Genomic DNA, 24,718 nt, shown 5'->3' with positions numbered 1-24,718 from the left:
AGGGAAAGGAGCCTGGATTCTGGAGGTGGACGTGTCCTGTATGGCTGGCCAGCCCAGCAGGTCCTCCAGGAGAGACTTGGAGATGCCAATCCCAGAACAAAACCTTTGTTCACTGCACACAGGCATTGCTTGGGCTTTTTGAGCAGAGTAACCCAACCTCTTCTTTGTTATGACAAGGACAGAGGATGTTCACAAGGGTGACCCACTGCCAGGACATGTCCTGAATTTTATGAAACACAAAACATTGGTGTGGGGAAGTGAATGGCCTCAGAGCCCCACCGCTACTGATGACAAGTAGATATTGTGTCCGATCAGGCCTGGTATGGACAAGTTCCAGTAGGACTGGGTTATGTGGTACTCCTAGCTGTACCTCCTCCCCTTCCCCACTCAAAAAGCCTGGCTGATGGGAGTGAGGGAGGAAGACAGTTCTGCTTGAATCGTTTACATTTTGCTGCATGTGAATCTGTTGGGAAGGCCGGTGCTTTCGCTGTCGTTAATGACAAATTCTATATGACATGGACATGGCTGTCTGGGACCTGCCAGGCTGTTCATATGCTGTGCTGGGAGGTCCACTCAGTCACTGGGGGGTGTGTGTGGGGCTCAGCCTGGGGGCCCATGCACCGCTGGCCTCTCTGTGATCCCACTTTGCAAGGGGCTGCCCTTGCCAGGGGTCGTGGGCCTGGGGAGTCTAGCCTAGATGGTGGGTGAGAAGAGGGGTATGCCGCATGCTGAGGCACTGGGGTCTGCTTGGGGGGCCCTGTGGGCTCATATAACGGGCCCTGCCTCAAGCTCCCCTCAGCTTTTAGCACTCAGTCTTGAATCCACATTGCCTCCTCTGAGACCTTTTTTAATCACAGTGTTAATATTATCACCACATCAATGCATTATCTTTAAAAGGCTCCCCTTGGGGAGACTGGGCTCAGGGGTGACAGAACTCCCATCTCCTGGTTCCAGACTTGGAGCCCCCAGGGTGCTGCCCTTGGGGGCCTGTGAGGGCACAGGCCATGGAGGGAAGCCTTGCATGGGCTCGACACTGGGACTCTCGGAGTGAGGCACCTTCCAGTCACCCCTAATTGGGACCGAGTTGGACGCATCCTATCCTGAGCTGGGCCTTGGTTCTTCTCTGGACCATTGTCTGCCAAGTGGGGATTCAGTGGATGGTGACAGCCATCTATGATGCTATACTCATGTAGCCTGTCAGCCCAAACCAGCCAGGGGAGGTGGGAATGTCAGTGTCCTCTCCTCACTCACTCCAGGGCTGTGGAAGTCCTGAAGTGATCAAGGTGACAGCTGCTGAGAGGGGCCGAGTCCAGGGGTCTTGCTCCTGGCTGATGGAGCCACCTCCCCTCTGTTCAGGAGTTCCTTCTTTCATTTGTCCAGCATTTAGTGAGCCCGAGTGCTGTGCCAAGTTCTATGCCGGGCACTAAGGCTACTGTCGCTGCTCTCTTGAGGCTCCCAGCTTGGTGGGGAAGACAGAGGTGTAAACAAACCCCTTCACCTATAAAAGCAGAGGTGTGGACCAGGTCCTGTGAGAGCACCGAGGATGGAGCCATGTCCTCTGGTCCGGGAGAGATGGGGTGGCCAAGGGGTCAGGGACCCTCCCTGGAGTAGGTGACACTGGGTCTGGGTCTATAGGGATGAACTTTGATTAACCTCATTGTCAAGGTGGGGCTGGAGACAGGTGTCTGGAGAGCCCTAGGATCTTCAGGGATGTGTGTGGTTAGGTTGCTGCAGTGGGTGTGCAGGGTGGGGAGTGGTGGGGCTGAGGCTGGGATGGCAGCAGGAAGGGGTTCCCTATTCCGGGGGTGGGGAATCCAAACTTCGGGACCAGTTTGTTCTTGGTTTGTTCTTTTCAGGGTCTTCGAGGTTAATAGTCCATAGTGGCCTCCAGAACCACAGCCACAGCTGTTGAGTGGTGTGTACATCTCACTGTTATTTCTTCTCCAGGTCAGGTTTGATGGGGAGCCCTCCAGTCCACAGTCCATTTTGGCCCCGGGCTTCATCTCATCTTCCTGAAGGAGAGTCTGTCCATCCGTTCATCAGCTGTCCATGTGTCTGTGTGTCCATCTGTCTGTCCATCCATCCATTTGTGTGTTCATGCATCAGTCCTTCAGTCTATCCATCCATCCACCCACCCAGTCATCCATGCAGCCAGTACAGATTGGGTGTCTACTATGGAGCAGGAACCATATCAAGTACTGGCTGGGAACACAGTGGTGGTGCCTTCTCCTGGGGACCTGCCATGGTGTCAAACATTGTGGCTACACCGTGGCCGTGGTCCTGCTGGGCACTTGCCGTGGTGGCCGAGAGGGGGCGCCTCAGGGCTCTCATCCACCAGAGCCTCCTCTCCAGGACTCCAGGATTTTGTCCTTTCAGCTCTCATTCGTTATTTCTGTGCTTCTGTCTCTAGCTGTACTTGGGCTTCCCTCTTTCCTTTTGTATCCTCTTTCTTTCTTTCTCTCCTCTCCCTCCCAGTCTGTTTTGTTTTACTGGAAAAAGTAGAAAAATTAAGCTATTTTAAGCATTTATGGAGAAGAACTGCCACTGCTTGCTGACAGTTCATGGGGCAGACACTGTGCCCTGCCCCCGCCCTGCAGTCCGAGCGCTGTCCAGCCCTGTGCAGCCTGTCCCTCCCACGGGAATGTGAACCCCTCAAGGGCAGGGACTACGTGGTGTCCACTGTTTTATCTTCCAAGAGCAGCACAAGTCTTGGCCCACAGTGGCTGTTGAGGGAATGATGAATGGATATTTTATATTTCTTACTTCCAATAGAAAGCTACGTTTTCTTGTATATTCCTCAGTTGCCTTGTTTTGGTTGGTCATCATGTCCTTGGCCAGCCCATCAGCAAGGGCTTTGGTCTTAAAACTTCTGCTCTTTGGAAGCAGGCTTAAGTTTGCTTCAGAACCCTGCCTTTGGCCTGGTGTTGGTTCCTCGGTTAGCGAATGGGGTGAGCTCTTCCTGCGGGTAGCACATGGTACCACAGCGGGACAGCAGTGTGCAGGGAGGTGAGTGGGTTGGGAGAGGGCTGGCAATAAGCAGCAATGCAGGCAGGTGTGGGAGACTGGACACACACACACACACACGGACGCACACACGGATACAGGCTGATACAGTGATACTGCCAACCAGCCACATACTCTGGTACAAGCAGACCCTCAGACTAGCACAGCCCAAGAGGCACTGATACACACACATACTTGCGCGCGCGTGCGTGCACGCGCACACACACACACACACACACACACACACCCTGAAAGGCACTGCTGATGGCAGAGCAGTCTGGGGAAGGCATTGCAATGTTGGGAAAGAAATAGCAGCACCGAGTGACAGTTGCAGCTGATGGCTTTTGCCTCTGCGGTTAGAATGATACCAGGGATCTCTCTTTCTGTACCGAGAAGGATGAGAGAAAGAACAGGAAGGGAGCCTGTTTGGAGGACAGCTCCCTATTGCTCTGGGAGTGGGGGTCATCGTTCACCCAGGCTGGGGGGAGTAAGTGAATGTGAAGGGACAAAGGTGGACAGGGCCACTTCCAAGCATCCCTCCCCACCCCAACCTGGACTGGCTTCCCAGGCAAGGGGTGTGGCTGGAGGCCAATTTAATCTTTATTAGAAGCACAGCCAGTGTTAATGCCTGGCTCCGAATCAGTTGCTTCTCAGAGTTTGCTGCAGTGAGTGAGTTTGCTCCTACAATTTGAATATAAAGACTGTGCTTTTAAATACATTCATAGCAAAGGTAAATTGAGTGATTGCAACGTTCTGTTGTCCCACATGATACATGCAAATATTTCTCACTCCAACATGGAACATCTTCAGCAGATGACTTTATCACTCAGAGCTAGGATAATTCTGTGCCATTTAAGTATCATTTATCAGAATGTTTAAAATTACTAATTAATTATAGAAGATTAATTTTTAAATGTGGCCCTGCATTTGCATTTAATTATATCCTACTGTTTACAGATTTTAAAGCCTTAGTAGTTTAGCAAAAGTACAACGAGTCTGAGAAATTCTTTTTCTTCCCTTTAGAAATTCTTAGAAATGAGCTCAGGAGGAAGAGATATTCAGTAGAGTTTGTTCTGGCAGGTTTGGAGCTCTGCGATGCTCAAGGCAGCTGGAATTCGGGGCCTGGCTGAGATGGGGAAGGGAGCAGACAGCTGTCCCCCCGGGGCCTGTGTCCAGGTCACCATCTCCTCCCTTCTCTGTTCCCATACCCCTCTTATCCTTCTGAACCCTGTGCACCTGTTGCCGAAATCTCGGCTTCTCTGTGCACTGATGCCAAACAGAAATACGGAGACAGAGATTTTGGAGGAAGAGAGAGATGGTTTTATTTTTCTGCCAGGCAGAAGGGAACACACAGAAGGCTAGCGCCTCAAGAACTGTGCCCCCCTACTCCTTCGGAAATCAGAGAAGATTTTATATGTGGGGCTCACAGTCCGGGGTATATGATAAACATCAAAGTAGTGAAGGTCTTGAATTCTTTTTCTTCCTGCATTATTTCAAAACAGTCACAGCTGGCATCAGGCGGCCCAGTAATTGGGTCCATTTGTCTCGACCTTTTTTTCTGAAATGCAAATGCTACAAGGGGTGATTTGCTACAAGAGAGTGCAGGATGTAATTCACACAGTGTTAAAGAGTAATAAATAGGTTAGCTTTGCGAAGTACACACCTAGTTACAGATTCATAACAGTTAAAAAAAAAACAACAACTAGGAGTGATTAACTCTTTCAGGCCAGGTTATGTTTCTTCTTTAGCCTGTTCACTGTTCTCTTTGTTTTCCTTGTTCTCAGGAGAGGGAAAACTTCATTTCTATTTTTGCTGCAACACACCCTGGGAAAGCCATTGAGGGCTTGCAGGGCACTGCAGCACCCTGGGCATACCTCCATGGCCACCCTCACCACAGGGCCCACAGCCAGCCCCCACTGTGCTGTGAGCGTGTTTGTCTCTCTCCCCATGGAACCTAGGAGCATGTGAGGCCAGGAGCTGGGACTGGGACATATTCATCTTTGTTAATGGCCTTTTTGGAGCCTGTGGATGATGGTTTTCAAAGGGATGGATGCAAGGCTGACTCTCAGGAGCCCTGACTCCTGCCCCAGGCAGATATTCTCTGCACGCTCAGTTACGCAGTGGGCACAGAGTAAACACATTCTTAAGGTTCAGGCCAAGCAGGGGCACCTGAATAAGAGATTGTTTTGAAAGAATGAAATGTTTGGTTTTTAAATTTCAAAGGAGCATCCAAGCCCTCCTGGAGGGAAATGCTTGAATGTGGCTGGACCTTCTGGAGTTCGTTTGCTGTTTCTATTTCAGGTTGCATTTTGAATCTGCCGCACCATTCCTGGTGCTCAGGGAAGCCTTACTCAGCTGTCTGGGAGGCCTGTCTGCTCCTTTCTGGGGTTGAAGAGAGGGATCTTGAACGTGAAGCATGGGCCTGCAGATGCCTGGTGTTCTTTTCTTCCTCTGTGGACCGTTAAATAGCCAACAGAGTGTCAGTTCCTCCCTGCAGGGGTCTCTGTGGCTTATTAGCAGGTAGCCCCTGGGGCTGGGGAGGTGGCAGGCATGGGAAATAGGCATTTACAAAGGGAAACAGCCTGCAGCAGTGGAATGACTCAATTACCCTTTCTGCTTCTGGATCCCTAAGGGTGTTCAGCCTGGGGAGGCTTCCCCTGAGGTGGTGAGTCAGCCCTTTGTTGATTGAAGGGCTGGGTGGGGAGTCCAGTGGGAAAGGAGCAGAATTTCCTCGGCACTGCGGGAAGCCACGGGAAGGCTGGGGTGTTAAAGGGAGGCAGAGTTGAGGCGACGTGATCCCGTTTGGCGCGGATTCATCTCACAGACCCTGTCCGTGCAGCCCATATCTGGTGCCATCCTCTGCATGCTATCAAATGGGGCCCTTGCTTGGTACCATCAGGAACTTGGCCTTGGTAGTCTGCCTTTTGTATCCAAGCTGCCAGTCGGCTTGGAGAATAGAAGGCCTCTGCATCAGTTAGCTGGTGCAATGTCACAAACCATCCCCAAACTCAGTGTCGTGAAACAATAATACTCATACTAATGAGTCTCCTGGTCAGCAGACCTGGGTCAGATGTGACTGATCTTGTCTGGGCTTGCTCATTCGTCTGTGGTCAACTGGCCGTTCAGCTGGGGCTGGCCGGTTAGGATGGTGGTGGGCTGGCTGTGAGTTGGGATGACTGGTGACCAGGCCTCTCTTATCACCAGTTGCTAGCCCATACCTATTCATTGGGCACCAGCAGAGTTTCAAGAGAGCAACTGTAAGTGCTCAGGGCTGCTCGAGGCCTAGGATCAGACCTGGTGCATCATGGCTTCTGCCATGATCTCTTGGCCAAAGCAAGCCACGAGCCTGGATTTAAGGGCCAGGCGAAGGAGACGCTGGGGAAATTCCTCTAGGGGGAACTGCAAGGCTACATTGCAAAGGGAGTGGAAACAGTAAAGGATGGTGAGTTTGGATGGGGCCACAGTGGATGGGGCCACTTTGTAATCTGTCTACCATTACCAGATGGGCTTCCTGGGAGGAAGGTCTATGGGTGACAGGGGCCATATGCCTCCTTTCTTGAACTTTGTTTTTTTTTTTTTTTTTGACACCTTTATTGGAGTATAATTGCTTTACAGTGGTGTGTTAATTTCTGCTGTATAACAAAGTGACTTAGCTATATGTATACATATATCCCCATATCCCCTCCCTCTTGTATCTTCCTCCCACCCTCCCTATCCCACGCCTCGAGGTGGTCACAAAGCACCGAGCTGATCTCCCTGTGCTATGAGGCTGCTTCCCACTAGCTATCTATTTTACATTTGGTAGTGTATATATGTCCATGCCACTCTCTCACTTCGTCCCAGCTTACCCTTCCCCCTCCCTGTGTCCTCAAGTCCATTCTCTACATCTGCATCTTTATTCCTGTCCTGCCCCTACGTTCTTCAGAACCTTTTTTTTTAGATTCCATATATATGTGTTAGAATATGGTATTTGTTTTTCTCTTTCTGACTTACTTTACTCTGTATGACAGTCTCTAGGTCCATCCACCTCACTACAAATAACTCAGTTTCATTCCTTTTTATGGCTGAGTAATATTCCATTGTATATATGTGCCACATCTTCTTTATCCATTCACCTGTCTATGGACACCTAGGTTGCTTCCATGCCCTGGCTATTGTAAATAGTGCTGCAATGAACATTGTGGTACATGTCTCTTTTTGAATTATGGTTTTCTCAGGGTATATGCCCAGTAGTGGGATTGCTGGGTTGTACGGTAGTTCTATTTTTAGTTTTTTAAGGAACCTCCATACTGTTCTCCATAGTGGCTGTATCAATTTACATTCCCACCAACAGTGCAGGAGGGTTTCCTTTTCTCCACACCCTCTCCAGCATTTATTGTTTGTAGACTTTTTATGATGGCCATTCTGACCAGTGTGAGGTGATACCTCATTGTAGTTTTTGTTTTGTTTTTTTAAATAAATTTATTTATTTATTTTTGGCTGCATTGGGTCTTCGTTGCTGCGTGCGGGCTTTCTCTAGTTGTGGTGAGTGGGGGCTACTCTTTGTTGTGGTGCATGGGTTTCTCCTTGCAGTGGCTTCTCATATTGCGGAGCACGGGCTCTATGTGCACGGGCTTCAGTAGTTGTGGCATGTGGGCTCAATAGTTGTGGCTCGCAGGCTCAATAGTTGTGGCTCGTGGGCTCTAGAGCACAGACTCAGTAGTTGTGGTGCATGGGCTTAGTTGCCCCATGGCATGTGGGATCTTCCTGGACCAGGGTTCAAACCTGTGACCCCTTCATTGGCAGGCAGATTCTTAACCACTGCACCACCAGGGAAGTCCCCTCATTGTAGTTTTGGTTTGCATTCCTCTAATGATTAGTGATGTTGAGCATTCTTTCATGTGTTTGTTGGCAATCTGTATATCTTCTTTGGAGAAATACCTATTTAGGTCTTCTGCCCATTTTTGGATTGGGTTGTTTGTCTTTTTGATATTGAGCTGCATGAGCTGCTTATTTATTTTGGAGATTAATTCTTTGTCAGTTGCTTTGTTTGCAAATATTTTCTCCCATTCTGAGGGCTGTATTTTCATCTTGTTTATGGTTTCCTTTGCTATGCAAAAACTTTTAAATTTCATTAGGTCCAATTTACTTATTTTTGTTTTTATTTCCCTTTCTCGAGGAGGTGGGTCAAAAAGGATCTTGCTGTGATTTATGTCATGGAGTGTTCTGCCTATGTTTTCCTCTAAGAGTTTGTTAGTGTCTGGCCTTACATTTAGGTCACTAATCCATTTTGAGTTTATTTTGAGTATGGTGTTAGGGAGTGTTCTAATTTCATTCTTTTACATGTAGCTGTCCAGTCTTCCCAGCACCACTTATTGAAGAGGCTGTCTTTTCTCCACTGTATATTCTTGCCTCCTTTATCAAAGATAAGGTGACCATATGTGCGTGGGTTTATCTCTGTGCTTTCTATCCTGTTCCATTGATCTATCTTTCTGTTTTTGTGCCAGTACCATACTATCTTGATTACTGTAGCTTTGTAGTATTATCTGAAGTCAGGGAGCCTGATTCCTCCAGCTCCATTTTTCTTTCTCAAGATTGCTTTGGCTATTAGGGGTCTTTTGTGTCTCCATACAAATTGTGAAATGTTTTGTTCTAGTTCTGTGAAAAATGCCATTGGTAGTTTGATAGGGATTGCATTGAATCTGTAGATTGCTTTGGGTAGTATAGACATTTTCATAATGTTGATTCTTCCAATCCAAGAACATGGTATGTCTCTCCATTTGTTTGTATCATCTTTAATTTCTTTCATCAGTGTCTTACAGTTTTCTGCATACAGGTCTTTTTTCTCCTTAGGGAGGTTTATTCCTAGGTATTTTATTCTTTTTGTTGCAATGGTAAATGGGAGTGCTTCCTTAATTTCTCTTTAAGGTTTTTCATCACTAGTGTACAGGAATGCAAGAGATTTCTGTGCATTAATTCTGTATCCTGCTACTTTACCAAATTCATTGAGTAGCTCTAGTAGTTTTCTGGTAGCATCTTTAGGATTCTCTATGTATAGTATCATGTCATCTGCAAACAGTGGCAGTTTTACTTCTTTTCTGATTTGGATTCCTTTCATTTCTTCTTCTTCTCTGATTGCTGGGGCTAAAACTTCCAAAACTATGTTGAATAAGAGTGGAAACAGTGGGCAAACTTGTCTTGTCTCTGATCTTAGTGGAAATCTTTTCAGTTTTTCACCATTGAGAACGATGTTGGCTGAAGGTTTGTCATATATGGCCTTTATTATGTTGAGGTAAGTTCCCTCTATGCCTACTCTCTGGAGGGTTTTTTATCATAAGTGGTGTTGAATTTTGTTGAAAGCTTTTTCTGCATCTATTGAGATGATCATATGGTTTTTATCCTTCAGTTTGTTAATGTGGTTTATCACATTGATTGATTTGTGTATATTGAAGAATCCTTGCATTCCTGGAATAAACCCCACTTGATCGTGGTGTATGATCCTTTTAATGTGCTGTTGGATTCTGTTTGCTAGTATTTTGTTGAGGATTTTTGCATCTATGTTCATCAGTGATACTGGCCTGTAGTTTTCTTTTTTTGTGACATCTTTGTCTGGTTTTGGTATCAGGGTGATGGTGGCCTCATAGAATGAGTTTGTGAGTGTTCCTCCCTCTGCTATATTTTGGAAGAGTTTGAGAAGGATAGGTGTTAGCACTTCTCTAAATGTTTGATAGAATTTGCCTGTGAAGCCATCTGCCCCTGGGCTTTTGTTTGTTGGAAGATTTTTAATCAGTTTCAATATCAGTGCTTGTGATTGGTCTGTTTATATTTTCTAGTTCTTCCTGGCCCAGTCTTGGAAGGTTGTGCTTTTCTAGGAAATTGTCCATTTCTTCCGGGTTGTCTATTTTACTGGTATATAGTTGATTGTAGTAATCTCTCATGATCCTTCATATTTCTGCAGTGTCAGCTGTTACATTTCCTTTTTCGTTTTTACTTCTGTTCATTTGAGTCTTCTCCCTTTTTTTCTTGATGATTCTGGCTAATGGTTTATCAATTTTGTTTATCTTCTCAAAGAACCAGGTTTTAGTTTTATTGATCTTTGCTATTGTTTCCTTCATTTCTTTTTCATTTATTTCTGATCTGATCTTTGTGATTACTTTCCTTCTGCTAACTTTGCATTTTTTTTGTTCTTCTTTCTCTAATTGCTTTAGGTATAAGGTTAGGTTGTTTATTTGAGATTTTTATTTTTTCTTGAGGTAGAATTATATTGCTGTAAAGTTCCCTCTTAGAACTGCTTTTGCTGTATTACATAGGTTTTGGGTCATTGTGTTTTCATTTTCATTAGGTTCTAGGTATTTCTTGATTTCCTCTTTGATTTCTTCAGTGATCTCTTGGTTGTTTAGTAGCATATTGTTTAGCCTCCCTGTGTTTGTATTTTTTACAGTTTTTTTTTCCTGTAATTGATATGTAGTCTCATAGCATTGTGGTTGGAAAAGATACCTGATATGATTTCAGTTTTCTTCAATTTACCAAGGCTTGATTTGTGACCCAAGATATGATCTACTCTGGAGAATGTTCCATGAGCACTTGAGAAGAAAGTTTGTCCTGTTGTTTTTGGATGGAATGTCCTATAAATATCCATTAAGTCCCTCTTGTTTAATTTGTCATTTAAAGCTTGTGTTTCCTTATTTATTTTCATTTTGGATGATTTGTCCATTGGTAAAAGTGGGGTGTTAAAGATCCTTGCTGGGTAGAGTAATTGTGGTTGTAGGTTTTTTCCTTTCATCACTTTAATTATGTCCTGCCACTCCCTTCTGGCTTGCAGAGTTTCCGCTGGAAGATCAGCTGTTAACCTTATGGGGATTCCCTTGTATGTTATTTTTTGCTTTTCCCTACTTCTTTTAATATTTTTTCTGTGTATTTAATTTTTGATAGTTTGATTAATATGTGTCTTGGCATGTTTCTCCTTGGATTTATCCTGTATGGAAATCTCTGTGCTTCCTGGACTTGATTTACTATTTCCTTTTCCATATTAGGGAAGTTTTCAGCTATAATCTCTTCAAATATTTTCTCAGTCCCTTTCTTTTTCTCTTCTTCTTCTGGGACCCGTGTAATTCGAATGTTGTTGTGTTTACTGTTGTCTCAGAGGTCTCTGAGACTGTCCTCCATTCTTTTCATTCTTATTTCCTTATTCTTCTCTGTGGTAGTTATTTCTACTATTTTATCTTCCAGGTCCCTTATCCATTCTTCTGCCTCAGTTATTCTGCTATTGATTCCTTCTAGAAAATTTTTAATTTCATTTATTGTGTTGTTCATCATTGTTTGCTCTTTAGTTCTTCTAGGTCCTTGTTGAAACCTTTCTTGTATTTTCTCCATTCTCTTTCCAAGATTTTGGATCATCTTTCCTTTCATTACTCTGAATTCTTTTTCAGGTAGACTGCCTATTTCCTCTTCATTTGTTAGGTCTGGTGGATTTTTATCTTACTCCTTCATCTGCTGTGTATTTCTCTGTCTTCTCATTTTGCCTAATTTACTGTGTTTGGGATCTTCTTTTCGCAGGCTGCAGGTTCATAGTTCTTGTTGTTTTTGGTGTCTGCTCCCAGTGGGTTGTGTAGGCTTCCTGGTGGAGGGGATTGTTGCCTGTGTTCTGGTGGATGAGGCTGAATCTTGTTTTTCTGGTGGGCAGGACCACGTCCGGTGGTGTGTTTTGGGGTGTCTGTGAACTTATTAGGATTTTAGGCAGCCTCTCTACTAATGGGTGGGGTTGTGTTCCTGTCTTGCCAGTTGTTTGGCATGGGGTGTCCAGCACTGGAGCTTGCTGGTCATTGAGTGGAGCTGGGTCTTAGCGTTGAGATGGAGATCTCTAGGAGAGCTCTTGCCGATTGATATTATGTGGGCCCAGGAGGTCTCTGGTGGACCAACGTCCTGAACTCGGCTCTCCCACCTCAGAGGCTCAGGCCTGACACCTGGCTGGAGCACCAAGATCCTGTCAGCCACACAGCTCAGAAGAAAAGGGAGAAAAGGAAAAGAAAGCGAAAAAAAGTTATTAAAATAAAAAATAAAAAAATATTATTAAAATAGAAAAAGTAATAGAAAAAAAGAAAGAAGCACAACCAAACCAATAAACAAATCCACCAATGATATCAAGCACTAAAAAGTATACTAAAAAAAAAAAACAGCAAAAAACAAAAAATGAACAGATAGAACCCTGCAACAAATGGTAAAAGTTAACCTATACAGGCAAAATCAAACAAAGAAGCATACACATACACACTCACAAAATGAGATAAAGGAAAAAAATATATATATAAAGGAAGAGAGCAACCAAATCAATAAATCTCCTAATAAGTTCTAAATACTAAACTAAGATAAACATAAAGCCAGAAACAAATTAGACACAGAAAGCAAACCCCAAGTCTATAGTTGCTCCCAGAGTCCATGACCTCAATTTTGGGATGATTCGTTGTCTATTCATGTATTCCAGAGATGCAGGGTACATCAAGTTGATTGTGTGGATTTAATCCGCTGCTCCTGAGGCTGCTGGGAGAGATTTCCCTTTCTCTTCTTTGTTCGCACAGCTCCCGGAGCTCAGCTTTGGATTTGGCCCCGCCTCTGCGTGTAGGTCGGCGGAGGGCATCTGTTCTTTGCTCAGACAGGGCGGGGTTAAAGGAGCCGCTGACTCGGGGGCTCTGGCGCACTCAGGCCGGGGGGAGGGAGGGGCCCGGAGTGCGGGGCGGGCCTGCGGCGGCAGAGGCCGGCGTGACGTTGCACCAGCCTGAGGCCCGCCGTGCGTTCTCCAGGGGGAGCTGTCCCTGAATCCTGGGACCCTGGCAGTGGCGGGCTGCACAGGCTCCTGGGAGGGGAGGTGTGGATAGTGACTCGTGCTCGCACACAGGCTTCTTGGTGGCGGCAGCAGCAGCCTTAGCGTCCCATCCCCGTCTCTGGTGTCTGCGCTGACAGACGCGGCTCGCGCCCGTCTCTGGAGCTCGTTTAGATGGTGCTCTTAATCCCCTCTCCTTGTGCACCCCGAAACAATGGTCTTTTGCCTCTTAGGCAGTTACAGACTTTTCCCTGGACTCCCTCCCGGCTAGCCGTGGCGCACTAGCCCCCTTCAGGCTGTGTTCACGCCACCACCCCCAGTCCTCTCCCTCGGATCTGACCTCCGAAGCCTGAGCCTCAGCTCGCAGCCCCTCCCGCCTCGGCGGGTGAGCACACAAGCCTCTCGGGCTGGTGAGTGCCGGTCGGCACCGATCCTCTGTGCGGGAATCTCCCCGCTTTGCCCTCTGCACCCCTGTTGCTGTGCTGTCCTCCGCGGCTCCAAAGCTCCCCGCTCCGCCCCCCGCAGTCTCCGCCCGCGAAGGGGCTTCTAGTGTGTGGAACCCTTTCCTCCTTCACAGCTCCCTCCCACTGGTGCAGGTCCCGTCCCTATTCTTTCTGTCTCTGGTTTTTCTTTTGTCCTACCCAGGTACGTGGGGGGTTTCTTGCCTTTTGGGAGGTCTGAGGTCTTCTGCCAGCGTTCAGTGGGTGCTCTGTAGGAGTTGTTCCACATGTAGGTGTATTTCTGGTGTATCTGTGGGGAGGGAGGTGAGCTCCGCGTCTTCCTCCTCCGCCATCTTGAAGGTCCTCTTGAACTTTGTTTTGACCTTGGTCAACTTGGGAGTGAGAGTGGCAAGGTGGGGGATGTGGAAGAGCAGGAGAGATGGAAAACAGGCCTTTATCAAACTCGCTTATTTAGACCCATGAACTCACCAAATCTCCTCAGCAATGCTGGAAAGGAAGGGCTGTCACAGAGCTCTGGAGCCTGGGGGATTTAGGGATTTGCTTGTGCTCCCACAGATAGAGTGACAGGGCTGGGATGGGAATTCAGAACTCCTTGACTCACAGCCCAGATCTTTTCGACTACATGCCACTGGGAGAAGGAGGAAGCTTGCTGCCTTTGACAGATCAAGGGGAAGCCCATTTTCCTCCCATAATTTGACAAATGGTGGGCTCGATGATAATTGCCATTGAGGAGCAGGTGGGGTCGGGTTCCAGAAGGTGGACTGGATACCTCTGAGAGTTGATCTGGGGAACGAGGGATCCCTCTCGCCCCATCGTGGTCCTGTCTTTGCCAACACATCTGCAGAGAGTGTGAGGGGATGGGCAGGCTGCCTGTGCCTCTCCTTGGTAACTGGAAGAGTATCTTTCAGGGGACACTCTGGTCACCAGAAAGCCTGAGGGCATTTTACTTGACCCTTCTATAGTGTGGTCAGTGGGACGGGGAAAGAGCAGAGTTCCAAACAGACATGGTCCAGCTTCTGTCCCATTCCTCACTGTGCATCTTTCTGAGCTCTGCTTGCCTATCTGTACAAAGGAGTTAATGATACTTGACTCACAAGGTTACTCTAAGAATTAAGCATAGGGAACATTCTGGGGTGCAGATCTCCCTGTTTCCTCCTTCACAGTGCCTAGCACATGGCTAGCACTATTGTGTCAATGGGGAGATGGATGAGTCTTAGAAAATTTAAGGATATGAGGCCCTGAGGCATTGAGAGGAATAAAATCTTTTGTGACTCTGGGCAAGGTCAGCGTTCCAAATTTTGAAATGTGCTGGTGGTTGACATTAGGGATTCTGATGGAGACCTGCTGCTGGGTCGATTGACTGAAGGAGAGACGTGGGCATGGTTGATGGACCATTAATAGGTGGGTCTAGTACTCATTTCTCAGCTCTTTGCTATGTGGGAGTGGAGTAGCGTATCCCTTCCCCTGGTGTGTTACCCATGAGTCTCAGTATTTGCACCCATGAGTGATGTCAGGGAGAAAGCAAAGAACCAGGGTTGTGGTTCACAGTTGGAGCCCTGGAGATTGGGGAGAAAGGAGATGCTGGGGGAGACCAGTGTGAAGGTGTGAGAGAAAGAAGCAGATGCAAGTAGAACATCGAAGGAAACATTTACTAGGGGAAACCTACGTGCATCCCCCAATCCCATATACAAAGCCCTGGTAAACTGGCAGGCAGTGAGGGGAGGCGTTGGGTTCCTACCCTGAATCTCTCCATAGGGAGATTCAGGACTAGAAGCACTTTAATTTCAGTAACAAGAGCCAGGGCAGAAGACCCGAGTGTGTCCCCTTTTTATCCTTCTTCCTCCCGTACCCACCTAGTCCCTTCTTCCCGGAGGGAATCTGAGGCTTTTAGATGCTCAGCTGGGGACACGATGGTGCATCTTCAGGAGCTAGGGCTGCTGACAGCACAGAGGAAGGGACATTGCCTTTGGAACAAATAGGCACACAGTGAGATCTCAGCTCACAATTAGTGCCATCTTTTTGAGCCTGTTTACTGGTCTGCTAACTGGGATAATAATACCTTCCTTGTGTCTTTGTATGGTACTTGGCTGAGATTGTAGAACCAACCTGGGCTATTGGGGTCGAGGGTGGAAGTGTCAGTGGCTCAGAGGAGCAGTGCTTTGAGCAGCCTTTGAGCTCCTTCTGGACTGTTGGTGGTCGGCCACCATCAAGACAGAGTGGGACCTGCCCCCAGACCCCTCACAGTGGGTGCTTTGGGGGAGAAGTGTACAGGCCCTGCCCCCAAAGAGTGGCCAAGCTTAACTGGAGAGAAAATTCACACTCAGGAAGAGCTATGAGCGAGAGAATTGGGTGCCCACCGGTGAGCCCCCGACTAGAGAGAGTGCCATGCTGACAGCCTGGGGGAAGGCACTGTGCATCAGCTCTTTTCTTGCGGCTCTGCAGTAATCAAGTGGGTCCACCCAACCCAGGCAACCACAAGAACCACTCATGGCTAATTCTGTCACGTGCGGATTTTGAAGACAACCAAAGGGTTAGGTAAGAATGGCTAAAGCCACCCTTTGGAATGCCAGCCAGATATAACACAAATCATAAACCTGAATGCCCATGACCTCCAGGCAGGTATATTAAAGTGTAGAGCAGGTGGGCTGTGAGAAGAGCTGAGAGTGTAGCACCTGTGGGCACCTGGAGGGCACATCACTCCCTGGAGGGGATGCTCAGGCTTCAGTGAGGTTCCCACGTGAAGGCCTGGTGCAGCTGCTGCTTCCTGTGTCTCAATAGGACGCAGAAATCTGGACTTTACTGTGAAATCTCTTAATTCTTAAATGTCGGCAACTAATTACTAGATTTTTAAGCTCTCCGTTGGCCAACTCTGCCTGTGGCAGGGCTGATAAGACTTTTCAGACTGCTGAGTGGCAATGTCTGACTTATCTCTTATATACTGTCAACTTCAGCATATTAAAATATGGGCATAGAATGAAGTGAGCCCATTCTCCTTCCCCAGTTCTTTCTCACTAGGAATCAACCATCATCCTTAGCACAGTGTTCTTAAGAGTTCCTGTTTCACTCCTGGATCCTCGATACCCCATTTTCTGTGCATCTGTTATTCTTCTTGCCCTTGCCAGTTGGTGTCAGGATGTTGCTGACCTGCCTTAGGATCCTTCTTTGTATTTATATGCAGGAAGTTCTTGGGCTTATTATGCATCATTGCTCAAAGTCTACATTAAATGCGAACTAAGTGTGTGGAGTGATGAGGGATGGTGCTGCCAAGGAGGAGGCTTTCGTGGAGCGACCAGAAGGATGTGATGGAGCCCATCAAGCAAGATCTGACTGCAGAGCGATGTCAGCAGTTGGAAAGCATGTGCAAGGGTCCTGAGGCTGGTCTGAGCTTGGCACACACTGGAGGATCTGTGAGGAGGAGGGTGTGCCTGGCGCAGGCAGAGCCAGGGGAAGGGTGGTGGGAGGTGAATGTGCGGAGGGGTCCAGGGTCGGAGCACAAAGCACTGCTTTCTGGGAGGGCACAGAGCCCTTTTGGGGGCTCTCTGCATGGGCCCTTGGTGTGGGAATTAGGCCCCTGCTTTGTGTCTCACCAAGCAAGTTCTCAGCGGGGAGTGCAGCCTCCTGGCAGCCACCATGGCAGCTTCCGTGAGGAGCAAGTAATCAGCCTAGAGAGCTTTTCATTTTATTAACGTGTGTGCAAATGGGCCTGCCTTGCTGTTCCAAGGACTCTCCTTATGGAAAGGCCGAGAGGACATGTGCTTTGCAGAAACATCTTTCCTCTATCCTTCACCAGGGAATTCAAACCCAGCCATGACTAACCTTTCCTCAGTCACCTAATGGGAGTCAGGCAGGACTGCTACTGAGCCTGTGCAGGCCTCCCCACCTGTTGGCCTCTGCTTGTTTGCACTTGTGCCAGTATGTAAACAAATCTGGGCTGCTGTTGTATGTTTGTGTGCATGTGTGTGCATGTGTACGTGTGTGTGTGTGTAATGCGGGTCAGTTTGCTCTTGGGTCCCACCTTTATCCGCCTGCTTCCCCCAACCCCCTTCCACACCCCACTGGGGCTCTCCATGTATTCAGACCCCATGGGATCAGTCCCATCAGGGCCATGGCTATAGCCTAGGCATAATAGGAAACCTCGGAGGCAAATAAAAGGTGGGGGGAAAAGACTTTCTCTTTGTGATGGAGAACACTATTTGCACATTTAATTCAGTGGCCAATTTAAAAAAATCATGACTTTTTCTTTCTTTGAGGGGAGGTGTCCTTTCAAATCTGGCTAGTTTTAGCTTCAAAAAGAAGGGAAGTTGTATAATAAGCTAGCTGGGTGCCCGGCTGGGCTCCAGAGCCAGGAAGAGGCTGAGCAGGGAGAATTCCAACCCTGGGACTGTGTGTTCCCTTCCAGTTGTCTGGTGTCTCTTCCTCTGAGGATGGAGCCATGCCCAGAATGGCTGCCTGCCCCAGGGAAGGCAAAGCAAATACATCCCGGGCCCATTCATCCCTCTAAGTGAATGTACAGTGAATGACCCCGCCTCTCCGACATGGTCAGACAGAGGGGCCTTGCCATGTGGCAGGTATGACCTGTCCTCAAGTTTGGGGAGCACTGGGGGAGCAGAAAGAGCAAGGGCTTGGGAGTTACACAGCTGGGCTCACTCTCTGAATCTGGGGTCACTGGTAAAATAGGAAGCTAATCCCTGCTCACCCCCGGGGCTTGGTGAAGTTTAAATGAGACGTGTGGGAAGTGCCCAGCATTGCCTGACCTAGAGCAGGTGATGAGTAAGTGACTGCACCCTGCCCCCTCCCACAACATAGGGTCCCTCAGATCTGACACTCTGCCCAGACCAGGCTGTTGTCACCACTCCCATTTTCCAGATGCAGGGACTGAGGCACTGCCGGGTTATATTCGGGGGTCTGGGGTCTCCAGTGGAATATTTCTAAAGCAATTCAGGGTGAAGAGCCAAGGAGCCAGCTTGAGGGAAGGAGAGCCAGAGCAGTTAGAATGGGCATGGCCTTTGGAGTTAGTGCATTTGGGGTTAGAATCCCAGCACTGGCCTTATGGCTGGTGGCTGTGGGCAAGTTATAAAACTGCTGTAAAACTTTGTCTTCTCATCTCTCGGTTGGGGGGGTAGTAGCAGGACAACATCATGAGAATGTGATGAGAGTTTGACAAGACAGTGCATTTGAAGTGCTTAGGATGGTTTCTGGTACATAGTAAAGTGCTCAATAACTGTCCCTGGTATCACTGTGATAATGGTGGTGATGCTTCTGTTGTTGCTGCTGCTGCTAATAGTGATGATGACAATGATGATTAGGTTGAAGATGCTGATGATGGTGATGATGATAGTTATGATGATGATGGTGGTGGTGGTAGTGATGATGGCGGTGATGATGGTGATAGTGATGATGGTGATGAAGATTATGACGAAGATGGTGGCGCTGGTGGTGGCAATGATGATCATGGTGATTGTGCAGGTGGTAATGATGATGATGGTGGTAATGATGATGTGGATGACCGTGCAGTTTGTGCTTCCCATCAGAACTACAGCCTTTGGCACCATCTTTGTCTTACTTGTAACATGAGGTCTCAGCTCAGTCATAGAATGCTCAGAGGTGATTTTTTTTTTTTTTTTTTTTTTTTTTTTTTTTTTTTGCAGTACGCGGGCCTCTCACTGCTGTGGCCCCCCCCCGCCGCGGAGCACAGGCTCCGGACGCGCAGGCTCAGCAGCCATGGCTCACGGGCCCAGCCACTCCGCGGCATGTGGGATCTTCCCGGACTGGGGCACGAACCTGTGTCCCCTGCATTGGCAGGCGGACTCTCAACCACTGCGCCACCAGGGAAGCCCTCAGAGGTGATTTTTATTTCATTTCTGGTTGGTGGGTGGGAGTGAGGTAGGGGCAAGGAGTCCTTGCTGTGTGGGGTTGATGGGGCCTGGGAATGTGGTACATGGGCCTCTCACTGTTGTGGCCTCTCCCGTTGCGGAGCACAGGCTCCAGACGCGCAGGCTCAGCAGCCATGGCTCACGGGCCCAGCCACTCCGCGGCATGTGGGATCTTCCCGGACTGGGGCACGAACCTGTGTCCCCTGCATTGGCAGGCGGACTCTCAACCACTGCGCCACCAGGGAAGCCCTCAGAGGTGATTTTTATTTCATTTCTGGTTGGTGGGTGGGAGTGAGGTAGGGGCAAGGAGTCCTTGCTGTGTGGGGTTGATGGGGCCTGGGAATCCCAGACCTTGCGATTGTGGGCTATGAGTAAATGTTTCACGGAGTTGTTTGAGCAGGAGCGCCAGGACATTGGCACATCGTTCTCTGTCCCACAGTGGGACCGGGACCACTCTGAGAAGCTGAAGTCAATTTTGGCTGCTGGAAGGATCCGAGAACAGTTTGTTCACTGCAGCAGCTCTGATGTTGGACCTTTGTTCTGGTTATCTATTGCTGTGTGATGAACCACCCCGAAACTTAGTGGCTTAAAACAAAAACTACTTTATTTTCTCTCATGTTTTCCTCGGGTCAGAAATTTGGTAAGGGCTCAGCTGGGTGATTTTGGATTGGGTCTGTCCTGCTGTTCCAGTCAGACAATGGCTGGATCTGGAACAGTGAGGGGAAGGAGAAGCTGGAGGCTGGCTGGGCATCTCTGCCTCTTCACATGGTCTCTCTGAATATACTAGTTTGAGCTTCCTCACAGCATGGTGGCCTTAGGGTAGTAGGATTTATTACATGGCTGCTCAGGGCTCTAGTATTTATAAATGTTCCAGCAAGCCAGGAGGGAGCTTGGGCTTGTCTCTTCCCAAGTCCGGGCTGGATCCAGGGAGAGAGAGGGGCTAAGGTGGCACATTGCATCCTGTGTTTGGCTTGTGTCGTGTGAGCATTCGTGGTCCTAGCATTTGAGAGTAGCCAGAAGTCAACTGACAGGAGACGATGTTTTTTGTTAAGGCACAGAATGAAATCACAATCACACTAAGGATGGAGCCAGAGCCAGGCTTGTGAGTGGCTGGAGGAGGGGGCGTGGCAGAGGGTTGGAGGCCCAAGGTGAGGCCTTCCTGGTCTGCAGAAGGTGGGCATCCCCTCCCTGAGCTGGCTGTACTGTCTCTGCCTTGACATAGCTTCTGAGAGACCCTCATTCCTCATGGCTGCTCTTACTTCTTGTTATGGAGCTAAGTTGAGGTCACGAAAGGATGTGTGACTTGGGAACCTCCCAAGGGTCCTAGAGAGATCCCTTGAGAAATTCCTCTGTCTAAGGTCCTTGGTTTAGCCAGAGCAAGACCAGATATGGTGGTCTGTGCCTGCGTGTGTAAGAGATGGGGCCCATCTCAGGATGAGGGGTGCCAGGAACTCAGCCTTAAGCCAGGGTAGAGGCACGCTTCCTGGAGGACAGTGGCAGCTGGCAAGGCGGAGTCCTACCTGGCATCGCTTCCCCCATGGTAAAGGTACCTCTCCTCAGAAACTGGGATTTCCAAGCCCAGTCATCACAGCGTTAGAGAATAGTTACATTGAAGGTGATATTTAATATTTATGTCCAAACTAGCAATACCTTGACATTAATTATCCTGCTATAATTAAATCTAGTAACCATTACATTTGCCATATAATGGAATGTGGTTACAGGACTCTAGCGAGGTTGATGGGTCTCTGAAGCATAGAATCTGTAATTTAAAACCCAGGAACAAAAGTCCTGGAATGCTGGCTACGATTTTTTACCCCACCTTTTCCCCTAGTGATTAACTCATTGTTAAATAAACATTTGGTGAAGACTGGCACTAGAAATACATGAGTGAGAGCACTGTGCCTGTCCTCAGTGAAAGTAGGCAATCATCAACAATATAGAATAGATTTAAGTGTAGGTATGATTGGGGTGTCCACCAAAGCCAACATATCCCCCCTGGGGCCAAAGTAGGCTTTCTGTAGGAAGCAATGTATGAACTGAGTCTTGAAGGACAGGCATGAGTCAGCCTGGGTAAACAGTGGGCAGAGGACATCCCAGGTGACGGATCAGCAAGTATAGGCGCATGGGAGGGAAGCACATGGAAGCTGGAGAAATAGCTTTTTGGGGACAGAGCAATAGGCATTTAAAGGAAGAGTAGGAAGCAAGGCTGTGAAAGGACCCCAGGTGCAGTGCTGGGGGCTGGAATCAATCCTGAAGATAGGGGAGCCATTGCAACATGGGTGTGCCTCGTCACATCTGTGCTGCTGAGAGCTCTGGGTGGCCTCAGGGAGCAGGGTGGATTGGGTGGGGGCCTGGGGCCAGGGAGGAAGGGTGGTGGCAATATTTGGGTGAGCGTTGACATAGCACTGATGAAGGCAGGGATAATTGGGGAAAAGGGAACACTTTTGAGGACTATTTTGGAAGTATAGAACTCAGGATGAGGCTCCAATTCTTAAAAATAAACTTTTAATTTTAGAATAGTTTTTGATTTACAGAAAAACAGCGAAGATTGTACAGAGAGTTCTCATATACCCCACACCTAGTTTCCCCTATTATGAGCCTCTTCCATTCATATCGTACCTTTGTCACAATTAATGAACCATTACTGATACATTTTTATTAACTAAAGTCCATGCTTTATTCAGATTTCCTTCTGTGCCTCTTCTGCTCTAGGAACCCCTCCAGGGCACCACACTGCTTTAGTCATCATTTAGACTCTCCTCTTGGTGGTGTTAATTTATCAGACTTCCCTTGCTGTTGATGACCTTAACGATTTTGTGGAACACTGGCCAGGTATGATGTAGAACGTCCCCCAGTTGGGATTTGTATGATGTTTTCTCATGATTAGACTGGGAGAGGAAGAGTGCCATTCTCATCGTCACATCAAAGAATGTGCTATCAATATAAGTGATCACTGTTGATGTCGACCTTGACCACCTGGCTGAGGTCGACCTTGACCACCTGGCTGAGGTCGTGTTTGTCCAGTGTCTTTACCATGAAGTTAGTTTGTGTTTCCCTTTCCCTATACTGTCCTTTTTGGAAAGGTGCCACAGCGTGCAGCCCACACTTAAGGAGTAGGGGGTTATGCTCCACATGCTCTCGGTGAGCCACAGCCCTCGCCACCTGGTCTGTCTTGCAACATTCATGCTCTTTGAAACAGAGAAGGCCATTCAATTCAACTTATTAATTCAAGTCAAACCCACAAGCACTTTTGCATGTTGACTTTTGCATGTGTGTCAGACCTGGCACTGATCTCCAGAAATAGAAAGATGAGTGAGACACATTCTCAGCCCTTGAGAAGGCCTCTGTGGGTACCATCCTCCCATAAGCAGTCTCTAGCTTCGTGGTTTCTAAGGCAAGCTAAATTTGCTTGAGGTTCCAACCCTGCCCCTTCCAGCCTGTCACCCCTGGGGCTCCTCCCTGAGTGCTCTATTGAGGAGAAGGGATGCAGAGCAGCATTATTGCTCTTGGGTGTTTGCATGACAGATTCCGGGAGTAGAGGTATTGCAGACATGCCTCAGCCTCAACATTTGAGCCTCAGTGCTTTCCAAATACCTATTTTTCCTGTCATTATTGTGTTTCTGTGAAATAAAATTTTGTAAGCACTTATCAGTTACAGCCAAGAAGGTGACAACTGCATTGGGTTGATTTTTCTGCCATTTAACCCTAAGCTGTTACAAGATATGCACACGTTTTGGCCTCTCAGGGCAACCGCTCGCAGGCTACTTCTGACAGGAGCAGCTGGGATGGGGCTGACCCTGTGTAGTGGGGTCGCTGGCTCAGCAAGCAAGTTGGATCTTTGCACAGATTCATAGAGTAGATAAACACATGGGGCTGGAACCATCCTCCTGTGTTGGAATTCTGGCTCCAGCACTAACTATGGGATCCAAAGTGAATGTTTCACTTTTCTCACCTGCAAAATGCAGGTAATGTTATTACCTACCTCATAGATGGCTGTCAAGATTAAAGGAGTTAATACATGTAAAAAGGTGCCTAGCACAGGGCAGATCTTTACCTAGGAATTATATTGATTGTTATCATTTCTCACACAGGCAGGAGAGACTTACGACTTTGTGAGCTAAACAATGGATTTGGGGTTCTCATTTATTTATTTACTCATTCATCTGCTTAAAAAATATTCTAACATGACCAATAAAATTTATTTAACATATTTACATATATTCACAAATTCTTTCATAGTTGAGTACAAAAATAGACATTTACAGTTTCAGAATTTTCACTGAACGTCTTTCATTTCTGTGGTGGGGAGGGTAATACATTTTACTATGATACGAATGAGGAGCCAAGTTTCTTTGTGTGATGAATTCTAAATGTGGTGAACATAGTAAGTCAGAGTTCCTATCACTGGAGACCAGCATGTCATTCATTTGTAATCCAAATAAAACTGGTGGTGCCCCATGGCCCAGCCTCTATGTAAAGCCACATTAGAAAAGAAAAAAAAAAAAAAACAGGAAACATAATGATGTGCTTAACAGCTCTTGACTGAATCCTTTGAAGACTGTCAGAAGATCCAGTTCATCACTCACAACAGTTCTTAGGATCCTCGTTCTCTTTCTCTCTCCCGCTTTGTCTCTTAGAAGCCACCGTCTCCCCAGACTCTGGTTACGTCACCTTTCATAGTCCACATGTGCTCTTGCCTCTCTTCCTCCTTCTTTCTGCCCCTATTTTTTTTTTTTCCTGCAAAAGCCCACAAACCAGCCCAGGAAGCCCGAGGAACTGGAGGAGGTACAGTGGCTGATACTGGGTCCCTGTTAGTGGGCTGGGAAGGAAGAGTATTCTGACATGGCTTGTCCTGACACGTGGTAATTTGGCAAATCGGCGCTGAGTGCCTCCATGAAAGTACCTGTCCCAGGTGATGGGAAGGAGGTGTGGCATGCACAGAGAGCTCTGTGCCTGCACAGGGCTGGGAGGAGGGGGCATGTGAATGTACTTTTCTATCAGCTTCCCTCTGAACAGGCACGAGGCTGGATGAAACAATAGGGAACCGAATGTAGTTCCAATTTGGGCTCGACTTGGGGGATTGAAGGGGCCTCAGTTTCTCCGGAGACAGGGGAGAGGAAAAGGCAGAATGAGTTGAGAATGTTTCCAACTGGATAGGTCTAAAATGGGGAGGAAAGTGTCTGTCCCATTGGGGGTCAAGGTGTCAAGATTGCAGGTCATGGCATCCTTCAGATCTGAGCTCAACTCTCAGCATCACCTAGACCCACTGTAGGACTGGACCAGAAGCCTGGCTTCCCTGAGCCTTGGTTCCTTGTCTGGGGCTGGAAATCATGTCAGCCCCTCCCGGGGCGGGGCGGGGACAGGCAATCAGAGTGCAGGTTGTGGTGTTCTGTGACTGCCACCTCTTCCTCTTTCACCTCCTCCCCTGTCCACTTTCCAGGCTTGTGTCCCTGGACGAAGGCACAGGCCACAAGCTCAGCCCTGCCAGGAAGGTGCCCATCTCCACATGGAGCCCCACGGAGATAGCCCTGCCTGGAACCTCCTGCTTTCACCTTAAAGGGAATCAGGCACGTTTTACTCCA

General features: G+C 47.9%; 1 protein-coding gene across 1 annotated transcript in view; it reads left to right on the top strand.

Annotated features, from left to right (window-relative positions):
- The window catches only part of GRID1 (glutamate ionotropic receptor delta type subunit 1), a 686,100-nt gene that overhangs the window by 211,428 nt on the left and 449,954 nt on the right, over positions 1-24,718 (top strand). The window lies entirely within an intron of this gene.

Source organism: Lipotes vexillifer, unplaced genomic scaffold (assembly GCF_000442215.2).
Source record: "Lipotes vexillifer unplaced genomic scaffold, Lipotes_vexillifer_v1.1 scaffold437, whole genome shotgun sequence".
Lineage (NCBI taxonomy): Eukaryota > Metazoa > Chordata > Mammalia > Artiodactyla > Lipotidae > Lipotes > Lipotes vexillifer.
Note: the sequence above shows the minus strand (reverse complement) of the source record. Positions and strands in the feature narration are given on the sequence as shown.